General features: G+C 35.6%; 1 pseudogene; it reads left to right on the forward strand.

The window, feature by feature from the left end:
* Positions 1-8,390: 8,390 nt before the first annotated feature.
* On the forward strand, positions 8,391-9,332 carry LOC100621704 (annotated as a pseudogene).
* The last annotated feature ends 2,315 nt before the right edge of the window (positions 9,333-11,647 follow it).

Below are 11,647 nucleotides of genomic sequence, written 5' to 3' on the forward strand. Positions count from 1 at the left end.
CAGGGACTGAATGAAATTTAAGCAACAGAAAGAAGAAAGAGAGAGAGAGAGCAGGTCGGGTCGGGAAGCAGGAGGGAGGGAAGAAGAAAGGAAACAAGGGAGGAAGTGAGAGAAAAGCCACAACCTACGAGTTTTAGTAATTTAGTATTTTTAGTATTTTCATACTAAAATATTCACAGCAGAGTTCCCACAGTGGCTCAGCAGTAACGAACCTGACTAGTATCCATGAGGTTGCTTTTTTGATATCTGACCATGCTCAGTGGGTTAAGGATCCCACGTTGCTGTGGGTGTGGTGTAGGTCAGCAGCTGCACCTCCAATTCCACACCTAGGCAGTGAACTTCCATGTACTGCACCTGCGGCCCTAAAAAAAGAAGCAAAAATAAACAAAAAATAAATATTCACCTTAGTGATTAGTAAAATATGGTTGCCCATTTTTTAAATACACTAAATTCATGCCTAACGTTGGAGATGAGATTTGTACTATAATTTGATCTCATATATGTATCCTTTCATTGTACCTAGTGAAGAGAACAAATAAGTGGTATTTCACTATTCCAAAATTTATACTACTCACATCTTCTTTTCCAGAAGTCCTTCAAGGTGACCAGTAGACAAGGACCTGATTCTTTTGTTCTTTTAATTGAGGCTTTTTTTTTTTTTTTTTTTTTAATGCAGTTGAGTTCTTTACTCAGGGATGCAGGACAATTTCCGTTGTACTTAACTAATGACTTCAGGGATCCAAATTCCCTTGGGTAAGGACGAAGACAGTTATATGTGTCGTCAGATTTTGTAGTATGTCTTTAATCAGAAAAGTATTAGACCAATGAATTTTTGAAATACCTTAAAATTTTAGATTCCTTTTAAGATAGGGTTTTTTTGGAAATAATTCATTTCATTGATGGTCATGTGCAAATAATGTGAGAAAAAAGAATGTATAAATGTATGTGTAACTGGGCCACCATGCTGTATAGCAGAAAAAAAATAATGTATTAAGGAAATAAAAAATTAAAAAAATAAAATAAAGCTATTAAAAATAAAATAATCAATTACTGCCTTCTTCAGTAAGTTTTCTTATATTAGATTTTTTTCAACACTGCTTCAATAATTTTGTTACAACCTAACAATATATTTCAAATTTTTTTAATTGTTTATCTCTTATAACAGAAAAATGTGGATGTTGCCTGAAATAGAGTTTAACTTACCAAGTTTACTCTGTTAATATACTCTGTTAATATGCTGTAAATATTTGGACTTACTGAACTTTGATATTTAAGATGTAATTTTCTAAGAAAACCAATTTAAAATGTAAATCACACTTTTGATGAAAAAGTTCATGCTCACCTTTACAGACTGGAATGACATTATTTCCTTCATCAATACAGTGTTTTATATATTGTTTTATTGAAATCGAGTTTTAAACTTTTTGATGTTAGGAGTTGCAAATACATTTCTAAAACTTTTTTTCCTTCAAAACAAATAGTGCCCTTTAAATATTTTTTTTCTATCTTGTGGGAATTTGTCCTCTTCCATATCACTTTTTAATTGAACTACCTCATTATATTTGTCATTCAGATATTTTGGAAAGCAGCCAAAAACATCTCTGGCCATAGCATTCCTATGCAGAGATGTCTTAGTCTGTGTTCTCTCAGGCATTTTGTTTTTCTTGTGCTTTGTGTTTTTTGTTTTTTGTTTTTGCAAACTCAAACAATCAAATGTCTTTAGTTACATATTACTAAGCTTTTAATTAGCACTTTTATTAGACTTTAATTTAGGTATTCTCTTGACGTTTACAATTTAGATACTCACCTGACCTTTATAACAGTTCCTAATCTCTTACTTGCATATAAAAGGCTTTTGTACAGAAATTCAAAATGCACCATAAGTGGAAGAATTTATAAAATCAGAGTATTTGTGAAAGTAATTCAGGGAAGTGTGAATTGACTAAAGATGACTAAGATGAAAAATTGTTGTTTCTAGGGAAGAAATAAATATCATGTAAAATTTCAGATATACAAAAGTAGACAGAAAAATATGGTTAAATCCCTTGAAATAATAAAAATATATAGACAACTTTTTTTTCACTAATATCATCACCATGTCTTTACTCACTGGATCAATATTAAGTTAATTTTTGTGTAAGGTTTAGGTTTATATTGAGGTTCAGCTTTACGGGTTTTTTTTTTTTTTTTTGGTTTGTTTTGCATGTCCAATTTATCAACACTGTTTTTAGAGACAATATATTTTATCATTTGAATGGTTTTGAAACTTTGTCAAAACTCAGTCATGTTTGTGTGGGGTGATTTTTAAATTAAGTTCCATTGGTCTCTTGCTCCACCACTGTATTGTCTTTATTCTTCTAGACAATAGAATATGCAATCTGCATATGTGTGTGTGTGTGTGTGTGTGTGTGTGTGTGTGTGTGCTCTGTTACAAAATTCAGTGTAAAACTACACCAGGTCAATTGAAGCAGAAGTACTAATGGCCCAGACACTTCAGGAATGAGGTTTTGTATCATGCCACCAAAGACATGGCCATGACCAGCTGAAGTGCTTTGTGGGGGCAAAGGAATATGGACTAGATGTTGGAAGAAGGGAGTTATCACAGTTAGTTACAAGTAATGGGAAGTTGCAGAAACAGGGACTGTAATCTGTAATTGTTATGAGTACTTCTTCTTCATTTTATTATGAATATATCAAAATATCAAGAACCAGAATGAATGTTACCCCAGAGATTGTATCTTCTTTTGGCAAAAGGATAAGCATTCTTTTGGTTGTATGTAGAATACTTGTATCATGCTAAATGGATTTATTTCTTTGTTATTGTCTTTATTTGGAGATCAGTAGGGCTATGGAGATTTGTATGGTTGTCAAGTTGACAAAGGATAGACTCTGACAGCTAGTTTTATGGTAACATGTCCAGGCTATAGTACCCAGCTAGTCAATCAAACAATAATCTAGGTATTCTTTTCATATATTCTGTAAAAGTGATTAATACCTAACACCAATACATTTTAAGTAAAGGAGATCACCTTGTATAACGTAGGCCTCAACCAATCAGTCGGAAGCTCTTAAAAGCAAAACCGAGGTTTCCCTGAGGAAGAAATTCTGACTCAAGGCAGCTTCTTCCTGAGAGTTTCAAAATCAACAGTGATAAAAGAAACAACAAACTAATCAGAAAATGTACCAGAGACTTTAAAATATATTTTACTTAAAGGAATACACAGAAGTCAAATAATTTCATAAAAGATGCTCACCAGCATTAGTTATTATTAAAATACAAATTAAAACCTAAATGAGCTTATCCTACACATACATATTCAGTGGCTAGAATTAAAATAAAATAAATCACAAAATAATATAACTCAAAATTGGTAAATGAAGAGATAACCCTTTATTAATGAGAGCTTTCAAAGCATTAATATGTTTCTTATTTTTCATTTTTTAATTTTTTTTGTCTTTTTTTAGAGTCAAACCTGTGGCATTTGGAGGTTTCCAAGCTAGAGGACGAATCGAGCTGCAGCTGCTGGCCCACACCACAACCACAGCAACACCAGATCTGAGCCACATATGTGACCTATACCACAGCTCATGGCAATGTCAGATCCTTAACATACTGAGTGAGGCCAGGGATTGAACCTGCATCCTCATGGGTACTAGTCAGACGCGTTTCGGCTGAGCCACGTCGGGAACTATAGCATGGACATATTTCTAATGTGGGTTTCTCCATGCCTCTATCCATTCTTCTTTATACAAGTATAAATCTATTCCAGCTTCCTATAATTAAATCTAATACTCTCCTCCATTATATTTTGTGAGTGTGTGTCTCTATGGGTTTGTTTGTAGGGGGTGTTACAGAAAAATTATTCTATCACTGCATGCTCACTAAGCTGAGAGGAGCTCTAATTAAGCTGAGGACACCAGTGGCTGGAAACTCAATAAAGGAACTACTTGGAATTTTAGGTTGTGACTATGGAAGGGAATTGAGGATAGAAACAGGCAGTCTCATCTCACTTGGCAGTGCAGCGAGAAATATTCCCAACCTCTATTCCAGCTTGGTGTGATCTTGTAACTAAAGTTGAGTTTAGGGACTGCAATCATGCATGCTGTGTTTAGTTTGCGTATCGAAAAAGGAAGAAGTGGAGTTCCCGTCATGGCTCAGTGGTTAACGAATCCGACTAGGAACCATGAGGTTGTGGGTTTGATCCCTGGCCTCACTCAGTGGGTTAAGGATCAGGCATTGCCATGAGCTGTGGTGTAGGTCGCAGATATGGCTAGGATCCTGCATTGCTGTGGCTCTGGCCTAGGCCGGCAGCTACAGCTCCTATTAGACACCTAGCCTGGGAACCTCCATATGCCTCAGGAGTGGCCCTAGAAAAGGCAAAATGACAAAAATAATAAATAAATAAAAAATAAAAATAAATAAAAAGGAAGAAGTGAGTGCTTCCCTTTATTCCCACTCCCTTTCTGTGTTCCAGGAGGTGAAGAGGCCTGCTGGGCTAGTGTGGATGTGGAGATGGAAGATCCGTGTATAAAAAGACATAACTGCCTCCCAACAGCCCTAGATTTCCTATGTCTGAATTTACATTGACAGAGAAAAAAAATTCTATTTAACCTAAGACATTGTACAATTGCATCTTCTTTAGAACATCTTAGTTTATGCTGAAGGTAATAAGTAATTATGCATTTCTGATTTTACAAGGCTTGCATTTCTTAATAAAGAAAAAATCCAGTAAGAGAGGTAGATAACTTAGAGAAGGAGTGGTATGGAAAGATAGGGATTTTTGTTGTACCAACTCCTCGAGTGGCAGGCAGAAAGATTTAGTTCAATCAGGAAGGGGCCTGGGGAACAAGCTAATCCCCAGAGTAAAGAATAGTTCCTATTTAAAGAACACTTTGTTATGACAATAGAACATATTATAGACACTGGTTAAACTCTGTTTCAAATGAATATGAATTTCCTAATTGTCCGCCAAAATCTCATTTTCCCTCTGTCTTTTAACTCAATCCATAAAGGTAAGATTCTATTTTAACTTCAATCCAAACAGGTAAGCATGAATCACTTTTTGTCCAATAAAGACTTTAGTTTTAAACATATCAATATATATTTAGCATCTACAAAATAATGCATTTTGGAGAATTTACAAGAGAACTTCTTTGATGTAATTGTTGTTTAATTTCAAACCCTGATTCAGACAGCTTTTGACATTATTATTCTCATCATTATATTATCAAATGAAAAATTACAAATTTCTTTGTAATATAACTGGCTAGTATACCAAAGATTATGGCTCTCTTCATCATCATCATCATCTTAGGTTTTAATAGTTATTAAGCAATTGCCTGTAATAAGCAGGTGTTTAAGTAGTTTACATATATTAAATCTGGGGATATCTCATAAAAATTTAATTGCATATAACTAAAGAGTAAGACAGTGGATGGACCTTATTAAAATGGGTTTGCATCCTTCTCATGCCAAAGGAATCATTAGTTTGTTAAAATTAAGTTCAATGGTAAATGAATCTGAAAATACTAAGAGATAATAGCATATTTTCATTTTTATCTTTGGAGATGTCTCCTAAAGAAAAAAGGCTTCTGAACTGCATTCACTAACTTTAGATTATTTCTTATTTTCTATTTGATTTTATGAACTTGCTCTAAGTAGTATCAAATGTATTGTGATATAGCTGGTATACCAAAAAAAATAATAACTATTAAAGTTGAAAGACCAGAAAAATAAACACAAATTATTTTAGTAAAAACAAAAGTGGCTACATTTACCTGAATTTAGTATTTTTCTTTCTGAGTTTTATAAATAGAAGCACAAAATGTTTCCAAAAGTCAGAAACCAGCAAATGTGTTGCAGGATTTAAGGAACTCTTTGTACCTGAGTTTAAGTTTAGAAGGTAAGTACATATAGACAGGATTTGAAAAATTATTTCTTAATTTGCAAATGGTTTTACATTGATAATTCCATTTAATAGTCATAAATATTGTTTCATTTTACAAATGATAAGTTTAGGTTAAAATTGTTTTCAGTAAATGTGGACACTATATTCTTGGCTGCAAGTTTTATTGTTCTTTGTTTCTCTGGCTGTTTTTTGTACCTGAGTTTCCGTATGCTTTTCAAATGCACTACCTTACTTGAAGAGTAAGGAAAAATTTAGAGAAAGGGTCAAAGATGAGAGGAGACCTTATACGAAGAGCAGATACAGTAAGAAGAATAAAGCAGGTGACAGTCTCTGCAGACAATGGTGAGCCCAGCCAGTGTAGATGCATGCTGCCTGCTGGTCTGAAAAGATTGCTGATTCATTCAACAAACAATTTTAATCAGTGTCCAAGTACTACACCTTATATTGAATTAATTAAGTGAATAAAACATGAGTAAAGGTGGCAGGATGAGATAAACAAAAAACAAACAAACAAAAGGTATGGTCGTGTAGATCCAGACACATGAAATCATTTCTTAGTAGTATCACCTATCAGCCATTAGGTTCTGAATGTTTTAAAGAAACAGTTATAGCATTTTGACATTTCCTACAATCACATTTTCTTGGGGAGAAATGCATATAATGGGCAAGGATAAAATACATTTTGTACCTTAATATGGAGTCTGGAATAGTGTAGATGGAAATTACTTTTTTTTTTTGACTTTTTGTGTTTTTAGGACTGCATCTTCAGCATATAGAGGTTCCCAGGTTAGGGGTCTAATCCTAGCTGTAGCCACTGGCCTACACCACAGACACAGCAACACCAGATCCAAGCCACGTCTGCAACTCACACCACAGCCCAGGGCAATGCCAGATCCTTAATCCACTGAGCAAGGCCAGGTATCAAACCCGCAACCCCATGGTCCCTAGTCAGATGCAATTCTGCAGCGCCACAATGGGAACTCCAAGAAATTACTATTTAACTTTCCCTTTCTAACTCACAGAAAATCCTGGGATTCCCAAGTTTTAGATGAACTGCTGCTTCTGCCCCATTTATGTCTACATTTTTGTAGCTGAAATGTTGACCATTGTCCTCCCTTAATTCTTGTAGAATATGGATATAGGTGTCTCTTTGTTCCAAGTACTTAGTCTCTTTGGACTTTCAAATCAGTTAACACGTACCATGAAAGTTATATACATCATATGGCAAACAAGGAAGCAATTTGCTACTTCTGCCAGAGGGAGTGAAAAGAGTATAATTTCTAACCCCCATTCCTCCCCTCCACACATACACACACACACACACACATGCTTGAATATACCAGAAGGAGGAGGTCAGTCTGAATGCTGGGTAGGAACTATCGCTTACACCTAGGGGACCATTCCAAAGAAGCAATCAAGTTGACTCACTTTTAATTTATTCAAGCAGTTAGTAAATAAATTTTTGTGAAACAAATATGCTCCACATAGCCTAAAAAATGTACAGAACATAAAGAAAGTTATAATCTACATAGAGCATAAAGAAAAGTACAATATAAAGATGGATCTAACATATTCACATGCCTGAACCAGCAGACATTTGTGTGCAAAACAGAGGAGAAAAGGAAGAAGAAAAATGAAAGAGTGGATTAAATGGATATAGCATAATAGTAGAAAATGTTGAGGAAGTGAGTGATTTGGGAACTTTCTCAGAGATGAGTTGTGGCTGCTTTCTCTTTCATACCAGAAGGGTGGAGGTGTGAGCATTCTAGTTAGAACTGCTTTCTTGAAAAATGCTTGGTGTTTCTGCCTCTTACCTGATGAGAGTTCCTGGACAGGAAGACCACCTTAGAGTTTCTTTCCTCTTGACTGAAAAATTTGAATAAAAGTGACTGTTTAATTTAAAGACCTTATATTGAAAAATTAGTTAAAAATTGAAAAATCATCCCAAATATTGAGTGGTCAGGTCATTAATTTTGTTTATAATAAAATAGATTAAATAGAAAATCATAGGTAAACAGGACATTAAAATAACACGGGAAGGCCATCACATTAAAAAATTATCTTGCCTGGCTTACAAAATATTTACTTACACAATAAAATTAATTTTGAATTGATAATAATGTAAAACCGAATTGAGAGGTGAGAAGAAGAACACGTCAGCTGGAAGAAAGAAATCACTGATACAACTGAACATAAATTCCGATTTTGCATTTTTGAGTGTTCAGATGACTAGCAAAATTACAAACGTATCTTCTGAAACAAAGAAATATGATAATATGTAACAGAAAATGGAGGCTAAAGATTTTTTCTTAAAAATATGTTTACTCGCAATGAAAAAAATGTGCTTCACCCTTAATAGACCTCTTATCAGTTATAGTTTTGCTTTTATAGGCAACCGGAAAAACTGAAAAGAGTATCATCCTGTTTTACGTAAGAAAATGAGCCAAAGAGAGTGGAATAACAGTGCAGCAGGTTAAATCATTCCCACAGATGAAATATGAAGAAATTCAATCAGAAGCCAATGTGTCCACAGAGATGCAATTTGTACTCCTGGGATTTTCTGACCTTCCAAACCTCCAAGGGTTACGCTTTGGGGTGTTCTCCATCATTTACATCATGTTCTTAATCAGAAATAGTCTCATAATAATAATTAGGCTCGACACTGCACTCCAGACACCCAGGTATTTTTTTCCTGGCAAACTTTTCCTCTTTGGAAATCTGCTATGTGTCTGTCATTCTCCCTAGGATTCTGGTCAACCTTTGCACTCAGGATAGAAGCATTTCTGTGCTGGGCTGTGCCACTCAAATGTGCTTCTTCCTTATGCTGGCAGCCACTGAAAGTTTCCTCCTGGCTGTGATGGCCTATGCCTGCTACATGGCCATTTGTAACCCACTGCACTATCCTCTGGTTGTGAACCACAGGATGTGCATCTGACAGGCCATGGGCTCCTGGATCTGTGGAATCCCAGTGCAGATAGGGCAGACGTGCCAGATCTTCTGTCCGCACTTCTGTTATTCAAACCAAATTAACCACTTTTTCTGTGACATGCCTCCCATTCTGAACCTAGCCTGTGGAGATGCTTCTCTGCATGAGCTGTCTGTGTATGCAGCAGTTCTGCTGATTGGTGTCATCTCTTTTATGTTGATACTTGCCTATTTTAGCAAAATCATTTCCACTATTCTGAGGCTGCGAACATCCAGAGGTCGGGCCAAAGCCTACTCCACCTGTTCTTCTCACCTGCTGGTTGTGCTCTTATTTTTTGGATCTGCTATAATTACATACTTAAGGCCCCAATCCAGTCATTCTCCAGGAATTGACAAACTTCTCTGTTTTATACCATTGTGAATCCTATGTTTAATCCCCTGATATACAGTCTTAGGAACAAGGATATGATTGCAGCACTCAGAAAATTATTACTTTAAAAATAATTCGATGAGTTTATTTACAGACATTTTAACTGTTTGCCACACAGTATCAGAGAAGCACGTTATATTTTACACTCTCTTTTTAAGACGCTCATCACTATAAACATTAGTTTTAAGGTGTTTTAAAGTACCTAGAAAAAATTTTTTGATGTTTTTTAGGCCCACATGGCACAGTGAAGTTCCCAGGCCAGGGGTCAGATCAGAGCTGAAGTGGCCGGCCTGTACCTCAGCCAGACCTGAGCTGCAGCTGTGACCTACACCACAGCTCATGGCAAAGCTGGATTCTTAACCTAGTTAGCAAGGCCAGGAATTGAACCCGCATCCTCATGGATATTAGTCAGGTTCCTAAGCCACTGAGCCACAACAGAAAATCTTTAAAAAACTTTTAAATGCTAATCCACAATTTACTGTACTTAAATATTTACTAGGCCAAGTATCTTTAATACTCTAGGCCTAAATAATAATCTTGTCTTATGCATAAAAGCCAAATGTGCATCACATTTTTCATTTAAAAACCATAATTCAATGTTATTATTTTGAATTAAATTATACTGAAAATACACAAGATTATTTACACAAATTTCTGCCTATATCTTTACACTTGTATTTGTTTTGCATTCTTTGATGCTATAACATGGAAACTGGCCAAAAGCAGTTAAGTAATGAATTTTGGAAGGAAGGATTGAATGGGTGAATGGGCCAATAAATATTGCTACCCCCTACCTCAGGCTCCTGACAAAATCTAGAGCTTTCAGAGAACCAACAAATATTGGGAGTATGCAGTCATGTGGAATTACTCTAATCACAATACCAAAAGAAAAGCTTTCAGGCACTTAGTTCTCTGCCTAAGCACATGTTATACCAGCATCTTCTGCTTGTGTCAACTCATTTACTTTGTAGATATCTCTATGTTCTACTTAGCAGTTTTGGCCCCTAATTTACTTTGAATTATTTCATCTTTTTCATCACTTTACCCCAAACAATATGATGCCAATTCACATTTTATTTTATGTTATTTTTTTTGCTTTTGAGGGCCACACTCCACTGCATACGGAGGTCCCCAGACTAGGGGTCATATTGGAGCTATAGCTGCTGGCCTACACCACAGCCACATGCAGGATCCAAGCCTTGTCTGCGACCTACACCACAGCTCATGTTTCTGCTGCATCATGATGGAAACTCCTACATATTATTAATATATCTATTAATTTAAAACATAGAAATACATTTGGAAGTATTTTTAATTTTTTTTAAAAATTTTTAAATTATTTTTTAAATTAAATAGGGTAATAAAAATACCCAACTGTATGACACTAATGTGCCTTGCCTACTCGTCCATGTCTTAACCTGTTTTACAGAGTTTAAAATATTTAAGCTTTTGAAATGATATTATAAAAGAAAAGGGGCTTCTGTCAATTAGAGTCATTAATGCCCATCCTCCCGATTTCATTCTCAAGGGCTGTCATCTCACCTCCAGAACTTGAGAATGAGTTTTGGCTGGCAGCCAGCAAGGAAACAAGGTCTTCAGTGCTAGAACCTCAAGGAACTGAACTTTGCCAATAATGTAATTGGGCAAGAATAACTGGATCCCCACTAAAGTGTACAAGTAGAAATGAAGCCTTGCTAACGTTGATTTTTGTCAGTGAGACACATTTTGGACCTGTGACCTAAGGGGCTTTAAGTCATGCAATTTGTGATAATTTATTAAAATAGCAAGAGAAAACTAAAACAGAAATTCACATAAAAACATGTGGAAAATGTTGTAGACCTGCTGAGGAGATACAAGCATAAATCTTCTGTCTCCAAAAAATTTAACTATAGAGTTTGGATTTTTTAAATATTCAGTTTCCCAGCCTTCTTTCCAGCTTGTGTGAGATTATGGATCAAGTCTTGCTAATAAGGTGCATGTAGATGTCACGAAGTGCTTGCCCTTCCTTTCATTCTTGGAAGGATGCAGATGTTACTGGAAAAGCAGGAAGATATAAGAAATCTGGCCCTCTGATGTTGTTACTTTTTTATTTTATTTTATTTTATTTTATTTTATTATTTTATTTTATTTTATGTCTTTTTTTTCTTTCTTTTTGGGGCCACACCCACAGCATATGGAGGTTCCCAGACTAGGAGTCAAATCGGAGCTATAGCTGCTGGCCTACACCACAGCCACAGCAATGTCAGATCCAAGCCATGTCTGCAAACTACACCACAGCTCAGGCAATGCTGGATCCTTGATCTGCAGAGCGAGGCCAGGGATCAAACCTGCAACCTCATGGTTATTAGTCAGATGCATTTCCACTGCACCACAACAGAAACTC

Source organism: Sus scrofa, unplaced genomic scaffold (genome assembly GCF_000003025.6).
Source record: "Sus scrofa isolate TJ Tabasco breed Duroc unplaced genomic scaffold, Sscrofa11.1 Contig1734, whole genome shotgun sequence".
In the NCBI taxonomy this organism is placed as follows: domain Eukaryota; kingdom Metazoa; phylum Chordata; class Mammalia; order Artiodactyla; family Suidae; genus Sus; species Sus scrofa.